The 16,413-nt window shown below is 45.5% G+C and overlaps 1 protein-coding gene across 2 annotated transcripts in view; it reads right to left on the reverse strand.

Moving 5' to 3' along the window:
* The window catches only part of SNRK (SNF related kinase), a 46,093-nt gene extending 40,848 nt beyond the window's left edge, over positions 1-5,245 (reverse strand). The window contains exon 1 of one of the 2 annotated variants that reach the window (XM_029070113.2): positions 5,135-5,245. The gene's annotated coding sequence lies outside the window, so the exon portion shown is untranslated. Of the gene's footprint in view, positions 1-4,060; positions 4,484-5,134 lie in introns of those variants that run through there. The other variant, XM_001508658.5, reaches the window with a different exon arrangement.
* Positions 5,246-16,413: the final 11,168 nt, after the last annotated feature.

A 16,413-nucleotide genomic window follows, 5' to 3' on the forward strand; every position in this document is an offset into this window, starting at 1 on the left:
AAAGTCTTTGCCCTTTCCAAAAGTATATTTCTAAATCACATTCTTGGCCTCTTCACTCTTCTCCATCTGTTTTTCAAATAAGTTGTCTTTGCTTCCCAGGAAGACTGACTTGTGAAAATACAAGCACCAAACAGACATAATGCAGTCAAAGAATATGGACACGGCTGAACACTTCAAGCTGAACTGCTTGCATCAAAAAGGAAACTTCCAGTTGTACCTCTTATCTACGCTCTCCCTCTAGATTGTAAGCTCATTGTGGGCAGGGAATGTGTCTGTTATACTGTACTCTCCCAATCACTTAGTCCAGTGCTCAGCACACAAGAAGAGCTTAATAAACCCAATCGACTGATAATATAACCTACAAAAATTAAAGCAGAAATCTGGAATATTGAACAATGACTCAAAATTGAGACCACGAATAAATTACTAGGATTTCTGAGTTTAGTGAAAAGGTCTGTGAGCTTCATCCCTCACAACTACTGCAAATAATTGTGTGCACTTATCACAAGCTTCCATATTAGGTCAGGGCTAATCCACATCTCTAACAAATCCTCTGAGCTATTGGTGCTCACTTTACATCAACTGAATCTTCTCTAACAATGGTAAACTTGCAGACCTTTAAAAACATTTGTGGATATGTTTTTAGCTATGAGATTCTGAAATTAAGGGTATCCTAGAATATTACCTATCTACCAAAAAATCTTGAATGTCATCTTTTCCAAGGTCATCTTTAAGAACACTGAAGAACAGTTAAGACTGACAGAAACTGAGCTAGAACTATATCTTCTATATCTTCTGAAATCATTGATGAATGATTTAAAAAAACTGAGATAGAACTATATCTTCTAAGTCTTCTGAAATCATTGCTAAATGATTTAAAATGTTCTTGAGAGTGTTTACTGGCAATACGATGAATGAGAAAGCCATGGCCTTGTGGAAAAAGCATGGGCCCAGGAATCAGAAGACCTGGGTTCCAATCCCCACTCTGCCATGAACCTACTGGGTGACTTCGGGTAAGTCACTGAGCTTCTATCCCTCAGTTTCCTCATATGTAAAATGGGAATTCAATACCTGTTCTCCCTCCTACTCAGACTGTGAGTGAGCCCCACAGGTTTGGCCTGATTATCTTGAATGCACCTTAGTGCTTAATATACTGCTTGGTACAAACTAAGCTCTTAAATACCACAATTATTAATTTACGGTGGCATGTAGTCTAGGAACAGGTCAGGGAAATACAAAAAAGACTTGAGTTGGAATTCAATTCATAGTTGAGAGAGGTGCGGCAGGAAGTGGTCTGATACTTTGAAGAGTCAACTTGTGTCAGTCTAGTATTAGTGGACAGTGTCCTATTATTATTTGTATGACAACCAAGCTTCTAATGCTTATGTGCACCATAAATATTCTACCAAAGTATCTTTATATATCTTCACCTGTGTTCTAGTTCCAAAAATGGTTTAAAACTTCAAAAATTCATATAAACCTAGTTTTTCAACATTTATGTCATTTAATAAATTTCCCCTCTTAGACAATTCCTAGAGGGGAAAATCCACATCTTATGTATATTTTGCATAAGAGATACTGAATCCACTAAAATCCTGAGTATTATTATCCTCAGTATTATGGGTGATTAATTAATCCTTTTTTTCCGATTTGACTTTTACTTTCAAATTCACAGATATCAATATCTATTGCACACTTTTAAGTGGTAGTAGCATTTCTAGGAACTTGGAAAAACAAAGCATTTTTATAAGTCCATTTAAAAAAAAAAATCTACCTCGAGGACTTAAGAACCCAAGTGTTTCTTCTACGGTCTAAAAAAAATGGAAATAGAATGTACTAGACTGTAGGCTTGCTGTGAGCGGGAAACATCTACCAACTCTGTGATACTGTACTCTCCCAAGGACTTAGTACAGTGTTCTGCACACAGAAAGAGCTCAATAAATATGAATGATTACTACTACCACTCCAGGTCTTGGAAACATTCCTCCTCAAACGCCTCTACTTAAGCGCTTTAGAACCAAACGATGTTAGTCGCCATTAAACTTCACATACGTAAGGATGAAATACTAGGATGCACATTACTTTCGATAGAGGGGGTTTCAGATTAACAAAAAAGTGGAAAGAGCCCGAGCTTGGGAGTCAGAGGTGATGGGTTCTAATCCCGGCTCCGCTGCTTGTCAGCTGTGTGACCCTGGGCAAGTCACTTAACTTCTCTGGGCCTCAGCTCCCTCATCTGTGAAATGAGGATGAAGACTGTGAGCCCTACGTGGGACAACCTGATGACCTTGTACCTACCCCAGCAGCTTAGAATGGTGCTTGGCACATAGCAAGCATTTAAATACCAACGTCATCATTATTATTATCATATACTGTTTGTGCAGGACCCACGCTGGGGAAGCAGCGTGGCTCAGTGGAAAGAGCCTGAGCTTCGGAGTCAGAGGTCATGGGTTCGACACCCAGTTCTGCCACTTGTCAGCTGTGTGACTGTGGGCAAGTCACTTCACTTCTCTGGGCCTCAGTTACCTCATCTGTAAAATGGGGATGAACTGTGAGCCTCACGTGGGATCACCTGATGACCCTGTATCTACCCCGGCGCTCAGAACAGTGCTCTGCACATCGTAAGCGCTTAACAAATACCAACATTATTAACATCATTATTATCTCAATTGAAGCACCACCATGAATTTTTTTGCAGAGGGCTGCAGAACCAGAAGATACCACTAGGGGGCGATCAAGAGAATGGGTGGATAATAAAGGGGCTAACCGTTATTTATAAAACGTTGAAAGGGCAAGTGGAAAACTAACCCAAATAGGTAAAATGAAAGAAAGCCTTGGAAAATCAAATACTAAATCAGTTCTTACAGAGAACTACTAGTGAAATGGTAAGGGCTGCAAATTACGAGGCAAATTGCTTAGACTGGGAGCCCCATGTGGGACCGGGGCTGGGTTAATCTGTAGCTACTGCAGCGCTTTTCACATTGTAAGAGTTTAATCTGACAATAATAATGCAGTATTGTGCACTATAATATATGCATGATATTATGTTATAATATCATTATATGACATAATGCAATAACGTATTTGGTTTCTCTGTCTCTGACAGTGCTTCAATGTGTGACCTTGGGAGAGTCACTTCAATCGTCCTTGGTTCCTACATTTGTAAAACTGGAATTAAGACCCCTTACTTCCTTCAAAAGGGCAATTTGCGACCGAGTTACAAAGCCTAAAATACCTGTGTAAAAGGTGAGAAAATTAAGGATGAAATGATTTGCAAATTGTTAGGCTTTAATTTATAGTACTCTCAAATCTGACTTCATTCAAATGAAAACGGTGGATATAATTTAAATAGGTGTGCTTGGATGAGAAAAATGATTTCATAAACAATTCACTGCAATGTAAATTAAAACTCTGCTTATAGATTATCCATACCCGATAACCCCCAGAGTTCCAGAACATACTACCATTATTCTGATGGGCTAATATTGCTCTGGACCATACAGTCATCGAAATCAAGGCCAGTGTAAATAAAATATGGAAACAACTTCCAAGAAAGGTTGTACACTCTCCATCACTGGATATCAAAAAAGACCAAAAAAACCCCCAAAAAACAAAACCACCTGCTCTGGATTGTCTTGTCATTCTACCTCAGGGGAGGGGGCTGGATGAGAACCTCTTGAGAGCCCTTCCAGTTCTAGGAATCTTTAGTAAAGAAATTCAGTCGATTTCCAACGGGGCATCAAAGCAATTCTGATTCATTACGAATTTCTTGAAAGGCCAAGAGTAGTCGGATTCTCATTTTCTTTAAAACAGAACCAAAAAAAAGGTGACCAAAAATCGTGTCTCCTTCCAGAATGACTGGGAGTCGGGACGATTGCACACAAAAATCGAATTTAAAAAGGGCTTCCTTTGGCAATTAGAAAAACACTCGAAAAATCTAGTACGCAATTTACCCGCACTCTATTATATACATAACGCCTATTATATATAAACCTCCATTTAGCTCACGAGGCCAGTCCTGCCTAAAAATATTCCTCCTCATGACTTCATCCGTGAAATTTACCTGCTCCACACGGTTGCCCTAAAGCGCGGGGCTTTAGAGATCTAGGAGCCGTTCTTGTGAGCCGAGGGACGGTCAACGACTTGGCAGAAAAACTATTTCCAGTCCAAGCAAGGGGCCTGAGATACCGCGAACGGGTCCCGAAAGGAACGAACAGGTGAAGAGTTCTGGCAACGTCTTCGTCGTCTCTCCCTGCAGAAATTTCACATCTCTCCCGCAGGGAAAACCACCGGACCTCCCTCCTTCGGCCCTCGAACCCTTCCTTCTCCGGAAACCAAGTCCCGGGTCAGACCGGGGCCTCCTTCCATCTTTCGTTTTCGACGGAAAACCCTCGTTCCCGGCCTGACGTCCGCAGGTCCGTCCGTCAGACAGTCGCCGCTCGGGGCTCTTTCATATTCGATAGTATTTACTGAGCGCTTCCTAGGTGCAGAGCACTGGACTAAGCGCTTGGGATGGACAAATCGGTAACAGCTAGAGACGGTCCTTGCTCTCTGACGGGCGCACAGTCAGACCGTGTCCCCCCCCCCCCGCCCCCGATTCGACTGTAAGCCCCAAGGGACTGTCTCTCTCTGTAGTCCATTCCGAGCGCTTAGTCCAGTGCTCTGCACCTAGGAGGCGCTCAATAAATAGGACTGAATGAATGAACCTAACCGGGCCAAGCCCCTCCGTCCTCTCAAAACGCTGGAATGAGATGCCCCCGATCCCCGACAAAGGGGGATTCAAAAGAGAAAAAAGGCAGCGACCCACTTGGCTCAGAGGGGACCGCGGGCGGTCGGGCCCCGCACACCCCGCCCGGGCGGAGCCTCCTGACCAACCGGGGTGGGGGGCGGGGGGGTCGATGGCGTTTACGGGGCGCGCCCGAGCACTGCACTAAGCGCTGGGGAACGGGTTGGGGCTGTGGTGGTGGTGTGTTTTTTTTTCCGGGCCCCTGACTGCAGTGACAGCACCTGCCAAGCGCAGGCCGAGGTGTGCGGCCGCAGCGCCCGGCCAAGGCTTGGCGCGCTCCCTGAGGGGGGGGAGCGGCGGAGGGGGCCGCCTCCCCCCGCCCAAGGTGGCGCCCCGCGGCCCCCAACTTACTTCCAGGGCGGCGGAGGCCCCCCCGGCCCCGGGAGGGAAGCCCGGCGGCGGCGTGGTCCCCGTCCGGCCCGATGGGGTCCGGTCCTTCCCCTCAGCGGCCCCTCGGCGCCGCCTCACCTCCCGCGGCGTCGGCGTCGGCCCCGGCCGCGGCTCCGGCTGCCCAGCGGCCCCCGCTCCCGCCGCCGATCATAATAGTCCCGCGGCACAGCGGCTCGAGGACGGGAGCGGGGCGCGAGACCGAGCCACCGCGCCTGCGCGGGGCCCCGGCGTCACGGTGACGCCACCCGCCGCGGGGCGCGCGCCCGAGGCGGCGGGGAGGGAAAATGGCGGCCGAGGGGGGCACGCGCCGGCCGAGGGGGGCACGCGCCGGCCGAGGGGGGCACGCGCCGGCCGAGGGGGGCACGCGCCGGCCGAGGGGGGCACGCGGGAGGGCGCCGGCAACCGGCCGGGGGAGGACGGGCAAAGCAACCCCCGCGGGGGGCCGGGAGGGTGCGCGCCTCAGCCTGGCGGGGGCAGCTCCCGAGGCGGAGCCGGGCCGCTTCTGCGGGGGCCGAAGGAAGGGCTGGAATAAAGAATAAACCGCTGGAATAAAGAATAAACCTCCCGGTCTTCATCCCCATTTGACACATGAGGGAACTGAAGCACAGAGAAGTGACTCGACCACAGTCATATAGCTGACAAGTAGAGCCGGGATTCGAACCCGTGACCTCGGCCTCCCAAGCCCGGGCTCGTTCCACTGAGCGCGGGGCAAAGAAGTGAGGGGCAGATGAAGGGCGAAGGGGTGCGGGGGGCAGGCCGACGGCAACGAAAGCCTGAGGGAGAGGAAAGAACGAATCCCCCTCCCACCTAGGCCTCACTCAGCAGGCTCAGGCCCTCCTCATAACTCCTTGAGGAGAATAAGAGCTCATTAGCGGCCTTTTCTCAAAAATATAAGGTTCAAAAATAATAATAATATTGTTGGTATTTGTTAAGCGCTTACTATGTGCAGAGCACTATTCTAAGCGCTGGGGAAGATACAGGGTCATCAGGTTGTCCCACATGAGGCTCACAGTCTTCATCCCCATTTGACAGATGAGGGAACTGAAGCACAGAGAAGTGAAGTGACTTGCCCACAGTCACACAGCTGACAAGTGGCAGAGCAGGGATTCGAACCCATGACCTCTGACTCCCAGGCCCGAGCTCGTTCCACTGAGCGCGGGGCAAAGAGGTGAGGGGCAGATGAAGGGCGAAGGGGTGCGGGGGGCAGGCCGACGGCAACGAAAGCCTGAGGGAGAGGAAAGAACGAATCCCCCTCCCACCTAGGCCTCACTCAGCAGGCTCAGGCCCTCCTCATAACTCCTTGAGGAGAATAAGAGCTCATTAGCGGCCTTTTCTCAAAAATATAAGGTTCAAAAATAATAATAATATTGTTGGTATTTGTTAAGCGCTTACTATGTGCAAAGCACTATTCTAAGTGCTGGGGAAGATACAGGGTCATCAGGTTGTCCCACATGAGGCTCACAGTTTTCATCCCCATTTGACAGATGAGGGAACTGAAGCACAGAGAAGTGAAGTGACTCGCCCACAGTCACACGGCTGACAAGTAGAGAAGCAGCGTGGCTCAGTGGAAAGAGCCTGGGCTTTGGAGTCAGAGCTCATGAGTTTGAATCCCAGCTCTGCCACCTGTCAGTTGTGTGACTGTGGGCAAGTCACTTAACTTCTCTGTGCCTCAGTTACCTCATCTGTAAAATGAGGATGAAGACTGTGAGCCCCACGTGGGACAACCTGATTCCCCTGTGTCTACCCCAGCGCTTAGAACAGTGCTCTGCACATAGTAAGCGCTTAACAAATACCAACATTAAGTAGCAGACACAGCTGACAAGTAGCAGAGCTGCAATTCGAACCCATGACCTCTGCCTCCCAAGCCCGGGCTCGTTCCACTGAGCGCGGGGTGAAGGGGGGCGGGGGCAGGCCGACGGCAACAAAAGCCCCAAGGGAGAGAAAAGAGCGAATCCCCCTCCCACCTAGGCCTCACTCAGCCGGCTCAGGCACTCCTCAGAACTCCTTGAGGAGAATAAGAGCTCATTAGCGGCCTTTTCTCAAAAATATAAGGTTCAAAAATAATAATAATAGTGTTGGTATTTGTTAAGTGCTTACTACGCGCGGAGCACTGTTGTAAGCGCTGGGGAAGATACAGGATAATCAGGTTGTCCCACGTCATGCTCACAGTCTTAATCCCCGTTTTACAGATGAGGGAACTGAGTCACAGGGATGTTAAGTGACTTGCCCACAGTCACACAGCTGATAAGTGGCAGAGCAGGGATTAGAACCCACGACCTCTGACTCCCAAGCCCGTGCTCTTTCCACTGAGCCACACTGCTTCTCTAAAGAGGCTAGAGTCTCGTTCAAGCTACCTTCAGACCTCACTTTCCCTATCAGGGCACCGTAACCATGTCTAGCTTCCCACCGTGAAAGGGCAACAACAAAAAATCCAAACGACCCCTTGGTGGACCTTTAAGGCTGCCCGTGATTCATGTGCCAGGCACTCGTAAATGACAGCCCAAGAAGGAGACTACATCTAGGATGTCTCGGGAGAGCATATGGAAAGTCAAGGGGTCGTGGAAAGTATTAGGGAAGCAGCATGGCTCAGTGGAAAGAGCCTGGGCTTTGGAGTCAGAGGTCATGGGTTTGAATCCCAACTGTGCCGCTTGACAGCTGTGTGACTGTGGGCAAGTCACTTCACTTCTCTGTGCCTCAGTTACCTCTTCTGTAAAATGGGGATTAACTGTGAGCCTCATGAGGGACAAGGTGGTTACCCTGTATCTCCCCCAGCGCTTAGAACAGTGCTCTGCACATAGTAAGCGCTTAACAAATACCGACATAATTATTAGCTTCCCAGCATGAAAAGGCAACAGCAAAAAATCCAAACGACCTTTCGGTGGACCTTTAAGGCTGCCCGTGATTCATGTGCCAGGCACTCGTAAATGACAGCCCAAGAAGGAGACTACATCTAGGATGTCTCGGGAGAGCGTATGGAAAGTCAAGGGGTTGTGGAAAGGATTAAAGTCGCATTCGGTCAGAGATGTGAAAACCCTAGCCGTTAAAAGTGGCATTTGATGCCTTGGATGACTAGGCCGCTGGTTCGTAACCGGCTTGGGTAGGCAGGCGTCACCCCCGGGTCCACGGAGGGCCCCGTGTGAAATGAGCTGCTCTCAGTCCAGTTCCCAGTAGAAAGCTACCCACGTCCCTGAGATCGCTGACGTAGCTGGCACAATACTCAAGTTCAAAGTGGAATTTTGGCACCTCTTGCTCCAGGACTTTTAAAGCATTGTAAGGATAGTAAGGAAATATCTCAGACGAGCTATTTTTTTTTTTAAGCCACAGGATCCCTTCAGCTCCCAAAGAGTCTTGGCACAGAAATGCAGGAACAAAAACAGACAAATGGGCAATGGGTTACTCTCTCCATTAAAAGGGATCGGACAAGGATTGCTGCAAAAGTTCATGTTTAGAGACCCTCTGTTCTTTATAGTTTCAGAAACTGCAGGCTTCTTTTGGGCATCATATTTAAGAAGGAATTATTCAGCTATAAAATGAGTAATTGTAAGATAGGGCAGTTATGATGCCCTTTGGGTCTCTGGGTTGCAACATAGAACCTTCTATTAAAGGTAGACTCAAAATAACCATAGGCATGCCTCCCGGCATTTGAGACAACAAACTCTTAAGACACAGTAAAGACAGGGTTGGTTCTGTGCCTAGTCCTCTGCACTGCAGTGCTGGAATTAGGCCAGAGCTGAGTCAAGTTGGTCTAAGACATAGCCCCGGTACCACTCTTAATGGGAAGTCACACAAAAGAATGTTCACAGTGTGGAATAGCAATTCGAGCCCTCTGACGGCCTTAATTCATTCAACTCTCCCAGCTTTGATAGAGTCTAAACTCTATTGCTGGGAAAGCTGAAATGACAGCTTGCTTTTCCCCCTAGGGAATGAAGCCCTGTGTATCACTATGCGGGCAACCCTCAGGCCAAAAGAAAAATATTCCCAATAGTTTCCCTGAGAGTCCAATCCAGCCTCCCTTGACCTAAGGAATTGCAGCCCTTGAGTATGGGGAGGAATATTTGCCAAGGGGAATAACAGAGCAAAAAAATTCACAGTTTTCAAAAAGCTAATCTAGAATAGGATACTCCAGATTATAAAGGGTAAATTTCAGGACTGTAACATAGGTCTTTAATACATTTCTAAAAAAAAAAAATCAAGGTCATAGGTCTTTAATAGATTTCTGAAAAAAGAAAGTCAAGGTCATTTGGCCTGCTTCAGCAAAACATTTTGTCAATAAAATTTGTTGTTATGCCATTTTTCCAAAAACAAAAAAATTTGAATATTGATCATGGAGGAAATTACTTACTCAACCCTGGCTTCACTGGGAACCGGATGTGCCCCTGGCTAGAATATGGCCCATTTATAAAGTTGCTGCTCCATAATGTTGCTAAATAATCAGGTTACACTAAAATAATATTTTAAGAATATTTCAGAGCAAATGAATACATCATTAGTTAATGTGGATTTAAATGATCATACTACTCTTTAGTTAGGGAAGATCCTTCCCTCCCCTCCACTAACCCTCCACTCCCCTCCAGGGCATTTTTCAACATGCACGGCTCCCTTAACAACAGCAGTTCCTTTCATGGACCCATAAGAAACTTTAATTAGATATTCAGCACTGTACAAAATGACAAGATGGAGCATGTAGGCCTGCAGCACTACTCACATGATCCAGAGCTCAAAAACAACAATGCCACTGATTTAAGGAACAAGTTGTTTAGTAGGAAGAAGGCTGTAAAAACAAAGTCAAGACTCAAAGCACAACTCGTTTTGCAGAAAAACCTGTAATTTGCATCTTGAACTGGCTTTGCTAATCCTAATTTGCATCTTGAACTGGCTTTGCTAGTCCACCTCAAGCTTCCTATCTTTTTCCCCCGCTCATTGGTTTATTGATCAATCCGGCTAAACTATTTTCATTTAAGAAATGTCTACTCTATACATACACACATAAATACATATATACATTTATATTATTTGGTACCAACATGTATCTTGGCTGCTCGCTCTTCCACTGCAGATCTTGGGAGCTCTGCTATCTCTCTGTTATCTTTGCACTCAGAGGCAAGACACCATGTGATTCTTGGAAATCACAAAACAACTTTCTGCCTAATGATCACATCCTCCACTACCCTCAAAATGGACTGTTTCTGTTCATTTTGTGGAAATCTAATTATCCTTTCTCAGAAACATACTTAAGTATTGCAAGACTTCCAACCTAGCTCTAGTGTTAGAAAGTTTATGGGCCAGCATCTCAAGGCAATGAAACATCTCCCACTCTCTGCCATCCTCCTTTCTGCAGGTCTTGGTACTAGATTGGATGTCGGGTGGCCAGTAAGTGAGTGGAGTCCAACATGACTCACAGTTTCAGAGGCAAAAAGAATGGAGCTATCACTGACAGGGATGGGGCATTTCTCAGGAGGTAAAAATCAGGAGGGAAGGTAATGAGCTCACTCTTATAAATCTCAATTTAAGAGGAGATATCTTTTGGAGGAGAAATATGGGACTGGGGAAAAAAGTGGGCGGTCAAGATTGGAGATATGCATTTGAAAAGTTTGCAGAGCCAATCCTGAACTAGAGGCCTAGATATTCTATAAGAAGAATATGAAATACCCATCTGTGACTGCAAAGTTGTCTTTAAGTAGAAACAGCACTTGAGACCCCACATGGGGAGGTACACTGGGCCAGGCCTTGGGAAATAGAGAATAACAAAAAGAAAACCTTCCCTGCCCACAAGAGAATTTACCTGCTACTGGAAGAGACAAACACAAAAATATTAACAACTGGGGTGGTCAAAGTAAACTGAGCAAACATATGTACATATATAAATATGTATATGATATATGCATATTAAATCGGCCAGTCGGTGGTATTTATTGAGCACTTATTATGTGCAGAGTTGATAGGCTGGATTCCTGCCCACAAGGAGCTTTCAATCTAGAGGGGGAGACAGATGTTAACATAAATAAGTTATGGACATGTACATAAGTGCTGTGGAGGTATGGGTGGGGTAAATATCAAGTTCTTAAAAAGGTACAGATCCAAGTTCACAGGTGATGCAGAAGGGAGAGAGAGAAGGGGGAAAGAGCTTAATATATGTGTGTTTGCGTGTGTGTGTGTGTCTCTATATACACATATGTATATATACATATATTATCTATAGTACTGTACTATACATGTTATACAATATATGTAGTTGTCCTTCATATTTGAAGAAGGGACTAATGACAGTGAAGTTCACCTATGAGTGGCTGTGACTGGAAAGCCCAATCTGGGACTCAGTCTCAGCCACACTGGACTCACAGAAAAGGATGTCCCTTCTTGTCTTGCCTGCTTAATGCTTGCAGTGCCTAGTGCTGTTTTCTCTTTGTCTCCTTGTCTCTTTCCAGATGAAGCTTTCTCCCATAGAGCCACTCCCTTCATGATGGCAGTAAGCCATGCAGATCTGGCTTTAGCAATTGACTCCCAGTTTTTAGCTGAGATGCAGCACCGTCTGGGGCTTCTTCGCTTTACTGTGTCCTTAAAACACTTCCTCTGTCCTCCTTGCTTTTGGTTCCCCACTTTCAGTTCTCCACACAGCAGTCGTTTGGCTGTCTTTCAGTGATTCGCATGTCACCCAGCATAGGTGTGTTATGGTGGGCATACTTAAATGCTAGGAAACCAACTACATTCCAAAACATATCTTGGGTATCTCATCTTGTCATTTGATACTGTTAAGTAGTTGCATTTCACTGACATGGATTCTAATGTCTCTAACTTTTGGTCTCAAGAGCAACCCTTACTCTTCTTTTGGCCTCCCTGTCCACTGACATGTTGAAAAGGAAACTCAAAACACTGCCCAATTCTTCATGAAAAAAGTACCAGTTGCTACACAGAATGCACAATGCAGCAATTTTGTTGAGTCTGGTTCCTCCATATTTTGCTCCTGAAGTCAGAACAACCAAGTCCAGGTAATATGCATCTCTGAGAAGCAACATGGCTCAGTGGAAACAGCAAAGGCTTGGGAGTCATAGGTCATGGGTTCTAATCCCAGCTCCACCACTTAGCTATGGGACTTTGGGCAAGTCATTTCACTTCTCTGTGCCTCAGTTACCTCATCTGTAAAATGGGGATTAAGACTGTGAACCCCATGTGGGACAACCTGATTACCTTGAATCAACCACAGCGATTAGAACAGTGCTTTGCACATAGTAAGCACTTAAGTATCATTATTACTATTATTATTTAAAGTGAGAGTGCACCTGCTTTAAACAAGTAATGATTCCCTGGGTAACAGCTCCTACAGTTGCTACCCACTCTGCTCATCCCAAATATACTCCTTTAAGCCACTATTAAAAAATGGTATTCGTTAAATGCTTACTATGTACCAGGCACTGTATTAAGTGCTGGGGTAGAATCAAGCTAATCAGGTTGGACACAGTCCATGTCCCATATGGGACTCACAATCTTAATCCCCATTTTACAGATGAGGTAATGGAGGCAGAGATGTTTGGTGACTTGACTAAGGTCATACAGAAAACAAGGGGCAGAGCCAGGATTAGAACCCACTTCCTCTGACTCCCAGCCCTGTGCACTTTCCACTAGACCATTCTGCCTCTCACAGTCAGAAGATGTGACAGTAAAGAGGAGCAGTGGTGGAAACACTGATGGTAAAACTGTTTGTAGTGTAGACCTTCTACCAGATTAATAATAATAATAATAAATAGTGATAATAATAATAGTAAGTTTTTTAAGCATTTACTATGTGTCAAGCACTGTACTGGGTGCTGGGGAGGATACACAACAATCAGGTTCCACATGATGCTCACAGTCTAAAAGGAGGGAAAATAGATATTGAATCCCCATTTTGCAGAATAGAGACCGGAAGCACAGAGAAGCAAAATGACTTACCCAAAGTCCCACAGAAGACAAATGGTGGAGCCAAGATTAGAACCCAGATCCTAAAACTCTCAGGCCTGTGATCTCTCCACTAGGCCATGTGGCTTCTCCCTGGATACAGTCTTAAATGGCACTATGTGCCACTGAATGATTTAGCCATCTGAGTTATGCAAAATGAAGGATGCATTACCCAAACACACACACTCAAATCCATATAATCCATTCTGTCATTTTTATGCAAATTTAGATCAGCTGGTTCTCCTCCTAAGTGGAAGAAGGGGAGTTGGGGTCAACAAAAGTAAACATTATTTAGAACTGCTTAAGTACCCCTAATTCTCTGGCTGTTTTTATTTTCCAACCTCTCTTCTACTTTCTCACCACCCATTCCCAGATGACATAAAGTTCCTTTCCACTGCATATTCAATAAACAAGGAGCCAGTAAACACCATAAGTTTTCCCTGATTTTTTGACTTCAAAATAAATGGATAGGCAACTCTCAATGACAGTCCACATCCCAAGCCCATCGCTAATGTGAAAATACTGGTGATTTATTTTTGATTTTAGTTCTGGGATTCAGGTTATCATCATCATTAGTAGCATTTATTGAAGACTTACTCTGTGCAGAGCACTTGGGGGAGTTGTCCATCTGTCTCCCCCGATTAGACTGTGAGCCCATCATTGGGCAGGGATTGTCTCTATCTGTTGCCGAATTGTACATTTCAAGCGCTTAGTACAGTGCTCTGCACCTAGTAAGCGCTCAGTAAATACTATTGAAGTGAAGTGAAGAAGACACCCTCTCCACCCTGAAAGAGATTACAGTCCAGTGTGGGAGACTTAAAGACTTAAATAAAAGGGGGAGTAAGAGAATATATAAGATAGGCGCATAAGCACTAGGGTGACTATATTAACTTAAGTGCTTATGTGATGTGGAAGAGCTGAAGTGGCAGTTGAGGGATATAGGATTGAAAGATTAGAGATAACTCAGGCAAAGCCTTGTGGAAGAGATGTGATCTCACAAGGACTTTGAATATGGGGTGAGCCGTAATCTGTTGGATATGAAGGAAGAGGTGGGAGTTCCAGGCAGGGCATAGGGTGTGAGCAGCCGTGGGAGAGACAAGAACAAGGCACAATGAGCAGGTTGAAAGGATGGGTGGAAGATTGTGAACTGGGGTGGAGTGGAAAAGCGAGTAAGTAAGAAAGAGAAAGAGAGAGCTGATTGAATGCTTTAAAGCCAATGATCAAGAGTTTCTGTCTGTGGCAGAGAGGAATGGGTAACTACTGGAGTTTTTTGAGGAGCGGGGAGATTTATGCAGAAGTCTTGGGCTCCCACTAAATGATCGAGGTGGGTGGCCTGAATTCTAATTCCGGTGGTAGGGTGCACAAGCACTGCACTATATGCTGGGCCTCTGCCCACCAACCAGCTCTCTGCACTCCCTGCCCTCTGTTCACCTGCAGAAACAAGACAGGAGTGACGAGAAAGTGCAGAGAGCACTGCACAAGCCACTAACACTGTACAGGACCGCAGACTGACGAGCTCAGAACTAAACCTCTTCCATCAGTCCAGATGTAAGACTCCAGCAGCAGCAGGCCACATTAGCAGATTTCAGCTGTAGGCCTTTATTCTCACTGCCTTCACACAGGCTGAATTCAGAAACCACGGCAATGCTTTCCCCCTTCATACTTCCTCAAATTGCACACCTTTATCATGTCACGACTTCCCTTTAAAAGGGAAGACTCTGATATTTGAGGTCTACCTTCCAGTCAACGCTTGGTCAAAATCACCTCATGCCCCTGAGGTTTTCTTCACATTCGAGTCCAGTTTTGCCCAGGCCTTAAGGCCCGCTTTGTCAAAAAGAATAATTTTATGTTTAAGAAAGGAGGAACCAAACTAATGAGCTTTCCAGGGGACTCTAATGAAGCTATAGAGCCCAGAGCTCAAAAATTAAGATGATGAGGATTGGCAACCACAACAACAATATTTGGACTTCCTAAAGGGTTCACGAGTTCACATAGTTGGCGGCCAAGCTGGCCCTATCACTGGTATGTCCTGATTTTACCGATAAAACTGACCTCACGGGATTTACCTAGCCTGTGGGAACCACATATACATGGCTAAATAAACAACCGTGGTGACCACATCTGGGCAACCGCAGTGGCAGCCATTTTTATATTTGAGCTCTAACCACTACTCAACCCACGCCGGCCGGCTGCCCTTTACAAGCGATTGCCATCTTGGCTCAGTGACTATGTGGTTTCAGCATGAAAACACTGACCAAATGTCTCCACATCTGTGGAAAAATTCTGGGTGGTGCTATATACTCATGTCCTGCAGATGTGTCCTCTTTTAGTGAGCAGCAGAATCCAGACTAGAACTACAGGCTCCTTGCTCCAAGCCCGGACTTCATTTTAGAATGCTCTCACTGGCCTCATTCACATTCTGTTATGAACGATCTGGCTTGTGAAGTGGTTAATCATCTCACTTGACTATTCCAGAATGCCTCTTAACCCTGTCCGGATGGCCAGCAGGAAATTTCTGCTGTGTACGTTTGGCTGCTAGAGTAAACAAAATGCCCTTTGATAAGGCTATATAGAAACTATAATTTGCTCCCTACCTGACTTCAAGGTGAACAGAGTTGGGGGAAAAGGAAGAACTCTAAGGTTAACAGAGATTGAGTCTAACACACAGGTGCAAATCTTGTGGAAAGAGTGCCACTTTTCAGAAGGCAGAAAATTGTGAAGTTATATTGTGGGAATCAATCAATCAATCATATTTAGTGAGCACTTACTATGTGCAGAGCACTGCACTAAAAGCTTGGGAGACTACAAGAAATCAGAATTGGCTGGAACGATCCCTGCCCACTGAGCTTAAAGTCTAGAGGGGGAGACAGTCATTAATATGAATAAATAATGCACATTGGTAAATGGAGCTTAGTACAGTGCTCTGCCCACAATAAGTGCTCAATAAATAAACCATTCATTGATTGATGGAGTCCCAAAGATCCACATATGGACATCGACTAAGTACTTGAAATTGTGTCTTCTCATCTAGGTGAAAAGTCATCGCAAGCTAGTCCAACAGATTTAAAGTGAAATGGCTTAAATGAAACTCTATGAACACCGAGTTTGTTCACTTGTGCCACAGTACTATTAGAGTGGAGAAGTATGTCCGCTACTTCTCTCATATTTGAAAAAACAAAGCAGGAACTTTAAGTAGGTCAAAAGAAATTTTGGAATTTTTAACAAAACAGTTGTTAAGTTTAGTGAAGGGTGTCTTGTCACCTTCAAAAACAGGAAACTATCTCTAAAACACCTTTGGCTGTTCACTT

This window comes from Ornithorhynchus anatinus, chromosome 8, assembly GCF_004115215.2.
Source record: "Ornithorhynchus anatinus isolate Pmale09 chromosome 8, mOrnAna1.pri.v4, whole genome shotgun sequence".
Taxonomy (NCBI): domain Eukaryota; kingdom Metazoa; phylum Chordata; class Mammalia; order Monotremata; family Ornithorhynchidae; genus Ornithorhynchus; species Ornithorhynchus anatinus.